Source organism: Triticum dicoccoides, chromosome 5B (assembly GCF_002162155.2).
Source record: "Triticum dicoccoides isolate Atlit2015 ecotype Zavitan chromosome 5B, WEW_v2.0, whole genome shotgun sequence".
Classification (NCBI taxonomy): domain Eukaryota; kingdom Viridiplantae; phylum Streptophyta; class Magnoliopsida; order Poales; family Poaceae; genus Triticum; species Triticum dicoccoides.
The window spans coordinates 221,509,197-221,520,685 of NC_041389.1; positions in this window are offsets into that span (position 1 = coordinate 221,509,197).

An 11,489-nucleotide genomic window follows, 5' to 3' on the forward strand; every position below is an offset into this window, starting at 1 on the left:
TATCACCTTCATCAAATCTATAGAGAGAATTCACCTCCACTACCTGTATCAGGGCATCGAGGCCATGTATTGCTTCGATAGGTGGTAAATTCTTGATATCTTCAACTTTAATACCTTTTTCTTTCATAGATTTCTTTGCCACTTGCATATCTTCAGGATTAATAAATAGAATACCTCTCTTCTTTGGAGTTGGCTTGGGCAGTGGTTCAGGAAGAGTCCAATCATTATCATTACTCAATATATTATTCAATAGTTCTTCAACTTGTTCAACATTGTTCCTTGAGAACACAACCAGCACAACTATCTAGGTGGTTAGAAGCGTCGGTTAGTCCACTATAAAGGATATCAAGTATTTCATTTTTCTTGAGAGGATGATCAGACAAAGCATTAAGTAATTGGGTAATCCTCCCCCAAGCTTGAGGGAGATTCTATTCTTCAATTTGCACAAAGCTAAATATTTCCTGTAAAGCACCTTGTTTCTTATGAGCAGGAAAATATTTTTTAGAGAAGTAGTGTATCATATCCTAGGGACTATGCACACAATCCGGAGCAAGATAATTCATCTGTTAGCATCACCCTTTAATGAGAAAGGAAACAACCTAAGAATATAGTGGTGGCGAGTTTTTTCCTCATGAGCAAATAGGGTGGCTATATCATTCAGTTTAGTAAGATGTGCCACAACAGTTTCAGTTTCATAACCATGCAAAGGATCAGATTCAACCAAAGTAATTAACTAAGGATCAACCGAGAATTCATAATCCTTATCAGTAACAAAGATAGGTGAAGTAGCAAACTTAGGATCATATTTCATTCTAGCATTCAAAGTTTTTCTTTCAACTGGACTAATAATTTCTTAAGATCATCTCTATCCTTACAAGCAAGAAAATCCCTAGCTACCTCTCCATCCATAACATAACCCTTAGGTATATTGGGAAATTCATATCTAGGAGATCTACGTATAATAGGTGTTTCAAATTTTCCAGTTTCAAAGGCTTCATCAATTTCAGTAATTTCATCAGTTTCAACATTCTCAATATATTTAGCTCTAGCAAGTTGTTCATCGAGGAATTCACCTAGTGGCACAGTTTTATCAAGCAAAGTACTAGACATAAGTATCATTATAGTAGAAGTAGCATCATCAATTACTTGTGACATATCAGGATAAATAGCAGGTGGTGGTGTTGCAAGCTTACTCAAAACAAAAGGTGAATCAAGTGCGGAGCTAGATAACAGTTCCTTACCTTTCCTCATCTTAGAGGGAACGATCTTGGTTCTATCATCCTTAAGATTCCTCATAGTGATCAATAGATATAAATCCCAAGTGAATCCACAAATATGGCTATGCTCCCCGGAAACGGCGCCAGAAAAAGGTCTTGATAACCCACAAGTATAGGGGATTGCAACAGTTTTCGAGGGTAGAGTATTCAACCCAAATTTATTGATTCGACACAAGGGGAGCCAAAGAATATTCACAAGTATTAGCGATTGAGTTGTCAATTCAACCACACCCGAAAGACTTAATATCTGCAGCAAGGTGACCAGTAGCAAAGTAGTATGGTGGTCTGATAGTAATGGTAACATTAGCAATAGTAATAGTAGCAGAAATAGTAGCAATTTAGTAGTGATCATCACAGCAACAAGGGCGAAAGTAACTTAGCAAAGATCAATATATGAAAAGCGTAGGCATTTAATCAGCGATGGATAATTGTGTTGGATAAGATTCATCATGTAGCAGTTATAACTTAGAGCAACACAGAACTAGCTCCAATTCATCAATGTAATATAGGCATGTATTCCGTATATAGTCATACGTACTTATAGAAAAGAACTTGCATGAGATCTTTTGTCCTACCCTCCCGTGGCAGCGGGGTCCATAAGGAAACTAAGGGATATTAAGGGTTCCTTTTAATAAAGAACCGGAACAAAGCATTAGCACTTAGTGAATACATGAACTCCTCAAACTACGGTAATCACCAAAAAGAATCCCAATTATTGTCACCTTGAGGTATGCGGATCATAACTCGTAATAGGTGCATATAGCTTGCAACATAGGATCAAGAAGACACATATATTCATGAAAACATAATAGGTTCATCTCTGAAATCATGGCACTCGGGCCCTAGTGACAAGCATTAAGCACAACAAAGTCATAGCAACATCAATCTCAGAACATAGTGGACACTAGAGATCAAGCTCTAACAAAACTAACTTGATTACATGATAAATCACATCCAACCCATCACCGCCCAGCAAGTATACATAGAAATTACTCACTCCCGGCGGTGAGCATCATGAAATTGGTGATGCAGGAAGGTTGATGATGACGATGGCGATGAATTCCACCCCTCGGAGCCCCAAACGGACTCCAGATCAGCCCTCCCGATGAAGAATAGGAGGTGGCGGCGGCTCCATATCATAAAACGCAATGAATCCTTCTCCCTATTTTTTTTCTTGGCGAATATGTATGTATGGAGTTGGAGTTACGGTTGCTGGAGGTCCAGGGGGCTCACAAGCCTGCAGGGCGCGCCCTGGGGGTGGGCGCCCCCCTAAGCTTGTGGCTCCTGGGTGGCCCACCAATCGTATATTCTTCAGCTAATATTTTTTATATATTCCACAAAAATTCTCCGTAAATTTTTAGGTCAATCTGAGAACTTTGATTGCACAAAAATAACACCATGGCAAGTTTGCTGAGAACAACATCAATCCGGGTTACTTCCATTCAAATCATGCAAATTAGAGTCAAAACAAGAGCAAAAGTGTTTGGAGAAGTAGATACGATGGAGACGTATCATGGAGTCGTTGCTGACTGTAGGAATAGTTTGCTTGTTGGGCAACCACTATCTTCAACATCTCAATGGCGTCTAGGGCCTCAATCACAACCAGGGCATTCATTATGATCGGAAGTGCAGCGAGGTTGGTGGCTGCCGCCAGCAAGTTATCGACGGGATTTGAGAAATGACCCAGTGGTGCCACAAAATGGTCTGGAATCAACCGAACAGGCGGTAGGTGTTGGGCCGGCTTGAGCTGGCGCTACTGAGTTAGCTGGCGAGGCTAAGCCGGGGGTGGTTGTAGGTGTCAAAACCGGCGGATCTCGGGTAGGGGGTCCCAGTCTGTGCGTCAAGGCTGATGGTAACAGGAAGCAAGGGACATAGATGTTTACCCAGGTTCAGGCCCTCTTGATGGAGGTAAAACCCTACTTCCTGCTTGATTAATATTGATGATATGGGTATTACAAGAGTAGATCTACCACGAGATCGTAGAGGCTAAACCCTAAGAGCTAGCATATGATGGTATGATTGTAATTGTGATCGGCCTTCTAAGGACCAACCTCTCCGGTTTATATAGACACCGGAGAGGGCTAGGGTCTACATGGAGTCGGTTACAAGAAAGGAAACACAATATCCGGATCGCCAAGCTTGCCTTCCATGCAAAGGAGAGTCCCATCCGGACACGGGCCGAAGTCTTGAGTCTTGTATCTTCATGCTTCAATAGTCCGGAGGTTGTACACAGTCCGGCTGCCCAGATACCCCCTAATCTAGGACTCCCTCAGTAGCCCCTGAATGAGGCTTCAATGACGATGAGTCCGGCGCGCAGTATTGTCTTCGGCATTGCAAGACAGGTTCCTTCCCCGAGTACTCCAAAGTAATTATTGAACATTTGAATCGTGTCCGGATCTGCAAGATGATCTTCACATGGCATAAATCTGATCTACTGGCAATCTTCGTGCGTCGTGCTCGTGCATCGTGGCCTGGTCCAACGCGAACCGGCATTTCTTACCCCACAACGACTCGTGTTATGAGGCGGTTTTATTGGCACGTCCTGTCAAGGCACAAATCGTGTTCCTCTTATTACGGGATTTTCCATTAATATAGGCGTGAGTGACCCCACGACGGCCGTTGGTATAACTCCGTGTGTTTTTAGATAAGCCTCAAACGGTCACACCGAGGACTCTTGATATTCACCTTCTTTATAAAGGGGTCGAGGCCTATGCCTCTTTTCCACCTTCCTCGCGCCTTCTCGTACCTCGAGTTCTAACACCCGAAACCCAAGCTTCAACACCCCAGATCCTCCAATATGTCTGGATCCGTCCCTCAAGGCCGGTGGGTGGCCTCCTCGATCCAAGAGGACGACATTTCGAAGCTTAGGGAGGTCGGATACCTGACTGCCAATATCCAGCACAGGCTTCCTGCTCCAGGGCAGGTCATCCCCACACCAGAGCCTAATGAGTGCGTCGTTTTTGCCCGCACTTTCTCCGCGGCTTGGGATTCACCCTCGATCCCTTTGTGAGGGGGCTCATGTACTATTATGGGTTGGACTTTCATGATCTGGCTCCAAACGCTATCCTCCATATCTCGTCGTTCATTATCGTGTGTGAGGCTTTTCTCCACGTCACCCCGCACTTCGGCTTGTGGCTCAAGATCTTCAATGTAAATCCGAAGATGATCGAGGGGTGACATGTGGAGTGCGGAGGTGCCGTAATAAGTAGGAACGCCGATGCCCCATGGCCATAGGGTTCTTTCCTGGAAGTATCCGATGTATGGCAACGGAGGTGGTTTTATGCCACGGCTCCCAGAGGCACAAAGTGGGTGGCTGCTCCCGAGTTCCCTCGGGCCCTCCGTCACAACTAGCGTCTTGGACCGACGTAGGGCGGAGTTGGGGGCCCACTGGTGATGTACCAGTACTGTAGAATCGCATCCGGGAGCTCCTCGAGAGGGACATCAACCTCGTCAGCGTAATGCGAGTGATGCTAATCCGACGGATGTTGCCGTGCCAACGTCGGCCTCTCCGGATGTGGGAGTTTAATCTGGAGGGTCCGCGGACTGTCGAGCACTTCTTCAGCTTGAAGCTCGAAGAGATGTGCAAATTATTCTTCGGACAGAAAGTGGTGTGTCCGGACACCACCGAGGATGCGGGCCTAAGATGCAATCACCTAGATACTCAAGTAAGTATCCTTGATACCGGACACCCTGTTTTGTATTTGTCATGATTGTTTATTCTGAAAATCATCCGCATCCAGGAATGGCTTAGCAAGGCGGAGAGAATCAGGTGTCCGGCGCCACTTCCTGAAGGCTCGCCCGCCCCCACCATGGCCAAGATGCTCGACGGGGTACTCAGCAGAATGCCCTCGGGGAAAGACAAGGCGAGGAACGAAGAAACCGAACCCCACATGCTACACATCCGAACCGGGGGAATTGTTACCTCCCCCAAGGAGGATAGTCAAGGAGGGGAGGCTAAGGCCTCCTCCCCGCGTGGGAAGAAGAGGGTCGCCTCCGAAGATTTGGAGGCGGAGATGCCCAAATCAGGGAAAAAGACATCCCCAGGGGGCCTTGCCCTGACGGGCACCCTCACCGCACCATGCCCTCCAACGGGCCAGCCCTACATCGAGCTGTAAGTCAATCTAAAATCCGAAGGTACTGTGTTTCTCCTAGATCAATAACCAGGATTCAACTTTTTGCAGTCTGGCCAGCAACTCCTCTCAACAGGGTTCGTCTTCGGGGGACCTACCTCCGGATATGATGGAGAGCGAGACCCCACCCCCTTCTCCGACTCATGAAGAGGGCGACACCAAGGTGTCGTCACGGAGGAGTCCGGATCTGCCGAAGCCGACAGTCAATTCGTCAGCCGCCCTGCACCCGGAGCATTTGGCTACAACGGGGGGCGATGGGAAGAGTCCGGCGCAGTTTGATGTCCGACCGGACGTACTGACGGGCTTGCTAGAGCGAGATGCACTCTCGGAGGAGCACCGCTCATTAATGAGCGTGGTGCTCAAGAAGATTTCATCCGCTACAAGCGGTTTGAATGAAGCATTCACAAGCTTGCTTAGAGGCTTTGAGGTATGTAATGGAGAATACACTATTTCTTTGGTTGTAAGGCACACGCTAGGTGTGCTCCATATATATAGTAGCCCCTGAGACCATGGTTGCCTACCCTAGGCGGCAAACGGGGGATCATAAACCAATGGTAGTGATGTAAATGTGTGCAGGTACCTATGGGTCCGGACGCCAGCCAGTCCGTTGAAGTTACCGAACTAACGAGGCAAATTGGATCGATTGATGCCGATATCACGCTGGTGAATGAGCGGCTGGACAAATCACAAGATATGTGTCATGCCTTCCCTTGTATAGGGAAAATGTGAAGGTGGCATGATATTGATGTAATATGTTTGGACTGTAGATGGTGTTGCTTCCGTGGAGGCCCTGGCGGAACTTGCTCAAGCCAAGGAACAAGCTCGGATGAGCAATGCGGCTGCCCTAAAGGCGGCCGAGGAATTGAGGGCCGAACAGGCTGCTCATCGGCGAAGCGAGGAAAAGATAGCCGAAATGGCTATTGAGGTAAAAAATGCCGCTGACCGGTATGAGCTCCTTAAAAAGGAACATGAGGATAATTCGGCCGAACTGAACAAGGCACTGAATGCCACCAAGGAAATCCGGACCGAGCTCAGGGGTGCGCGGGAGGAGCTTCGACAGGCTGGTGAAATCGCAGCTGGGGGCTCCTATGTGCTGCGGACGAAATTTTTCGATCCGAGTACGCTCCCCTGGATGGACGCTGGAGTCCTGTGATGCATATGCGGATTTGGCGAAGAGTACGGCTGATGCTGCCGACTTCTTCAAAGGTCAAGGTGACAAGGAAGTGGAGAAGCTTTTCTGGTCCCAATTCCATGCTCCCACTCGCCCACTGCCATTAAGTGACAAGATGGCTGCTGTAGCGGAGCTTCACGGGCTGTCTGGGCTTGCAATGCGGTCTGTAATAGACCATATTTGGCCAAAGGGGCCTAAGTCGGACAGTTACTTTGGTTTGGTGCAACAGTTCCTTGGGGTCGTGCCTCAGATCGATGCCATGAGGAGGTCGGCGTGTATAGAGGGTGCACGGATGGCTCTCGCCCGTGTTAAAGCCTATTGGACGGATATGGATGCCAGCATTATAGCGGCCCAGGATCCGGTGGGGGGCCAATATCCGGCCGAGCACTACTTGGAGAGAAGGTGCCCGTCTAATAGAGGCGCAGTGCTCGAAGAATGTCTTGTTCGAATGAGGAACGAAATCATTGTAAAAACAGTGTTTATTTTGATTATGATGCTATTTGCCTGAAAATATGATTATGTCCCCTGTGCGGCCGTTTATATATATGTATATATAAATATGTAATCCAAAAGTTAGCAGTCGTTGGCTTCAGCCCCCATGCACAGAATGCGGGGGTGTTCACGAAAAATATGCTTAATCACACTTGATCCAACGTCTTGGTCCATGAAGGAGGTGATCGCACGTCGAACTAGGCAACCGGACTATATAGCTGTAACACCTTCGCTTAGCCGCGGGAGTCTAACGTTGGGGCTGCTATGTAGCCCCTGGTACTTTTGCATGCATCCAAAAACGGGCGCGTATGTACATGGCCGGGAAATGGCCCTTCGTTTAATGCGGAGGAATCCTAAAGATTCCGGTGAGTCTTCGAGTGGTTGAACGGTCTCTCGCAGCATCATGACAGTCAGTTTTCGGCTTTCTCTACTGAGGTGCTCATCCGGAATAACCAACGCACAATCGCAGTAGTTCTCCTTTGGCCACCTTAGCCGATAATAAAGGAACGCAAGGCGGCAAACCCAGGAGCCGGGCAACCCCAACATTTGACCAAAGACATGATTCGGAGCTGATGCATATAAGGCCTAACTCGTGACACCGAACACTCCCGAAGGTATTCAGACTTTATAATAGATGATGGGCTCAAGAATGCCTATTCATTATAAACCCTGTGTTTCCAGGTACGTGCGTTAATCTGTCGTGGCGAAATGCCAAAAACGGCAGTATCCTCTGTGGGTATGGAACCCATGGGATGGTTAAACAACAAGAGGCAATAGAAAAGGTTTACACAGGGGCTTAATCTAAAAAGAAACCTGTTGAATGGGGCCCTGCTGCACGTCTGTGCCTTTGTCTCCGTTGTGCCGTATCCTGGAAGGATATCGAGCGAACGTTGTATATGGAAAGATGAAAACTCATAGGAGGTTACAATGTTAGTCACGATAGATAGTAAAAGTGTGAGCTGCTGGCCTGCCAATAAGGTTGAGCCAAGTGTGGGGATTTATTAGATAGTTATAGCCCCTGGTATCCGCTATGGGATTACATATACGGTGCCCTGGTTCGATCTGGGCTACCAAACTCGTCTAACCGCGTCCATGGTCTTAACGATCGGTCATATTTTATTTTGATGTTGGAGGTCGCTTATAGTCCAGCCGCGAGGGCCGTCGCGTGTTCCTCTGCGCGTGACGAGCGCTCTGTTATTCCGCTGCCGGTGATGATGCCACGTGGACCGGGCATCTTAAGTGTAAGGTAGCCATAGTGCGGCAATGCATTGAAGCGAGCGAAGGCCGTTCTTCCGAGCACTGCGTGATAGTCACTTCGAAAGGGTGCAATGATGAAGAGTAATTCTTCGCTTCTGGAGTTGCCTGGAGAGCCGAATGTTACCTCCAGTATGACGGAGCCCCTGCTATGGACTTCGACGCCTGGTATCACCCCTTCAAAGGTGGTGTTGCTTTGGCTGATTCTGGATGGGTTTATCCCCATCCTGCGGACAGTGTCCTCGTATATTAAATTGAGACTACTGCTGCCATCCATGAGGACCCAGGTGAGACGGTATCCGTCGATCATTGGGTCAAGCACCAAGGCCTCTGATCCGCCGCACCGAATACTAGTCCGGTCGTCCAAAGGATCGAAAGTGATCGGATAAGACATCCAGTAGTTCGGTGTGGGTATGATGGGCTCTATATCGTGCGCGTCTCTATGCGCGCGTTCGTGCCCTCTCCTGGATGTATGAGTCGCGTGGATCATGTTTACTGTTTTAACCTTTGGCGGGAATTTTTTCTGTCCCGCAGTGTTCGGCTGACGAGGTTCATCCTCGTCCTCACTTGGTGTTTCCCTTCCCTTGTGTTCGGCATTCAATTTGCCGGCCTGCTTGAAGACCCAGCATTCTCTGTGCTTGTGGTTTGCAGGCTTGTCAGGGGTGCCATGGATTTGGCACAATCTGTCTAGGACTCTATTCAGTCTGGACGGTCCCTCTCTACTGCCTTTAGATGGCTTATTTTGCTGATTAGGTCGAGAGCCCCTGAATCCGGCATTAATCGTCGTGTTATCTGGGCTCTCTTCCTTGTTTTGGCGTTTGTTTTTATGACGTTGTGGCTTCCTGTTGCCATCCCTTATTTCGGATGTGCTGGGGTTGTTGGTGCCTTTATGGGCTAGCCAGCTATCTTCGCCCGCGCAAAAGCGGGTCATAAGACTTGTTAGGGCTGCCATTGTCCTTGGCTTTTCTTGGCCGAGGTGTCTGGCGAGCCACTCATCCCGGATGTTGTGTTTGAATGCCGCTAAGGCTTCGGCATCCGGACAATTGACAATTTGATTCTTCTTAGTGAGGAATCTGTTCCAAATCTTAAGGGCGGACTCTCCGGGCTGTTGGATTATGTGACTTAAATCGTCAGCATCCGGAGGCCGGACATAAGTCCCTTGAAAATTCGCCCTGAAAGCGTCCTCGAGTTCCTCCCAACTCCCAATTGAATTTTCAGGGAGGCTTTTCAACCAGTGTCTAGCTGGTCCTTTTAATTTGAGGGGAAGGTATTTGATGGCGTGGATACCATCCCCATGAGCCATATGTATATGTAGGATAAAGTCCTCAATCCAGACCCCTGGGTCTGTCGTTCCGTCGTATGCCTCTATGTTCACAGGTTTAAAACCCGATGGGAATTTGTGGTCCAGTACCTCTTCGGTGAAGCATAGGGGGTGAGCAGCCCCTCTGTATCTGGACGTACTGTGGCATGCCGTCAGTTGTTGTTGTGTTCGGTGTTTATTCCGAACTGGTATTTTGTTGGTGTAATCGTTTTGGTGACTACAGTCCCTCGCCGGGGTGTGTCCTTTAGGTCCGTAGATGGACCTAGCTGTGCCAGCTTTCTTGTCCAGGTGCTCACGTAGGTCGTGCGCGGTGTCTGTGGCTGCTTTGTTGCGGTTATGGAGGTTATTCTTTGGTGGAACGGCCTCGTCGTCGAATTCTGGCAGTAGCTTAGGTTTTGGGTAGCTCTTTGTATGGCGATCGTCGCCATACCTTTCTTCAGTGTCTAGCACTTTGTTCCATCTGCGGTTGAGCGTTTCCTGTGCGGCTTTAAGCCGTTGCTTCTGCTTCTTCAGACTTCTAGCTGTGGCCATAAGCTTCCTGTGGAGGTTTTCTCGTTCCATGCGTTCTTCCGGGATGGTGAATGCATCATCGTCCGGACTGTCTTCTTGTCCTGGGCCGGTTTGACAAACTCGTCCCTCTGGATCATTGTCTTCTGGTGTCTGCTCCGAACTGTGTTCGGCGTGACCTGGTTCGTCCTGCTCCATCGCCGGTTCCATATGGTCCTTGTTGCCTTCGGGGTTGACCGGAGTATCGATCCTTCTGGCGCTCTTGCTGATGTTTTTACTGTTGCTAGACTTGGAACGGCGTCTGTGCCGTCGCTCTGGCCTTTGCCCGGGGGTTTTATCTTCCGGATTGTCACCGTCGTCCTCCTTGGGCGTATCCACCATGTATATGTCGTGTGATGAGGCGGAAGTCCGGTACCCCATAAATTCTGAATCTTCTCCTACATCGTCGTCCATACCATCGATGCCTTCGGAGTCGAAGTCAAGCACGTCAGTTAAATCATCAACCGTGGCTATGAAGTGGGTGGCGGGTGGGTAATGAATTTCTTCGTCACCCGCTTCCCCTTCAAGCCGGACATAGTTCGGCCCGGAATTCTCTGTCAAAGAGAGAGTTTTTAATGAGTTTAGCATGTCGCCAAAGGGCGAGTGCTGAAAGATGTCCGCAGCGGTGAACTCCATTACCGGAGCCCGACCAGACTCGGCGGGCTCGGGAACGCGCGGACTGGATCCTACAACCGAATACGAATTCGGGGATCCGGAGTCACAGGCTTCCTCAGAAGCGAGGCCTGTGTTCGGCTCCATCGCGGATGAGGGTACGGCCTGCGGGGCGGGGACCATCCCTCCGTCCCCACGCAACGAAGTCTGCTCTGGATTTGAGTCCAGGGCTACTGCAGGGGTGATATTCTGAGTGTTGTCTGACAGCAGGTTCAGGCCATGCTCGTTGTGACTGTCCAGTGTTCCTGGTGCTGGCCCAAATCCGTTGAAGATCAAGTCTCCGCGGATATCCGCCGTGTAGTTCAGGTTTTCGAACCTGATTTGATGGCCAGGGGCATAGCTGTCGATCTGCTCCAGATGGCCAAGCGAATTGGCCTGCAGTGCGAAGCCGCCGAACACGAAGATCTATCCGGGGAGGAAAGTCTCACCCTGGACCACGTTGGTGATGACGATTGAAGGAGCCATCGAGCCTGACAGCGACGACACCGAGGAACTCTCAATGAAAGCACCAATGTCGGTGTCAAAACCGGCGGATCTCGGGTAGGGGGTCTCGATCTGTGCGTCAAGGCTGATGGTAATAGGAAGCAAGGGACACAGATGTTTACCCAGGTTCGGGCCCTCTCGAT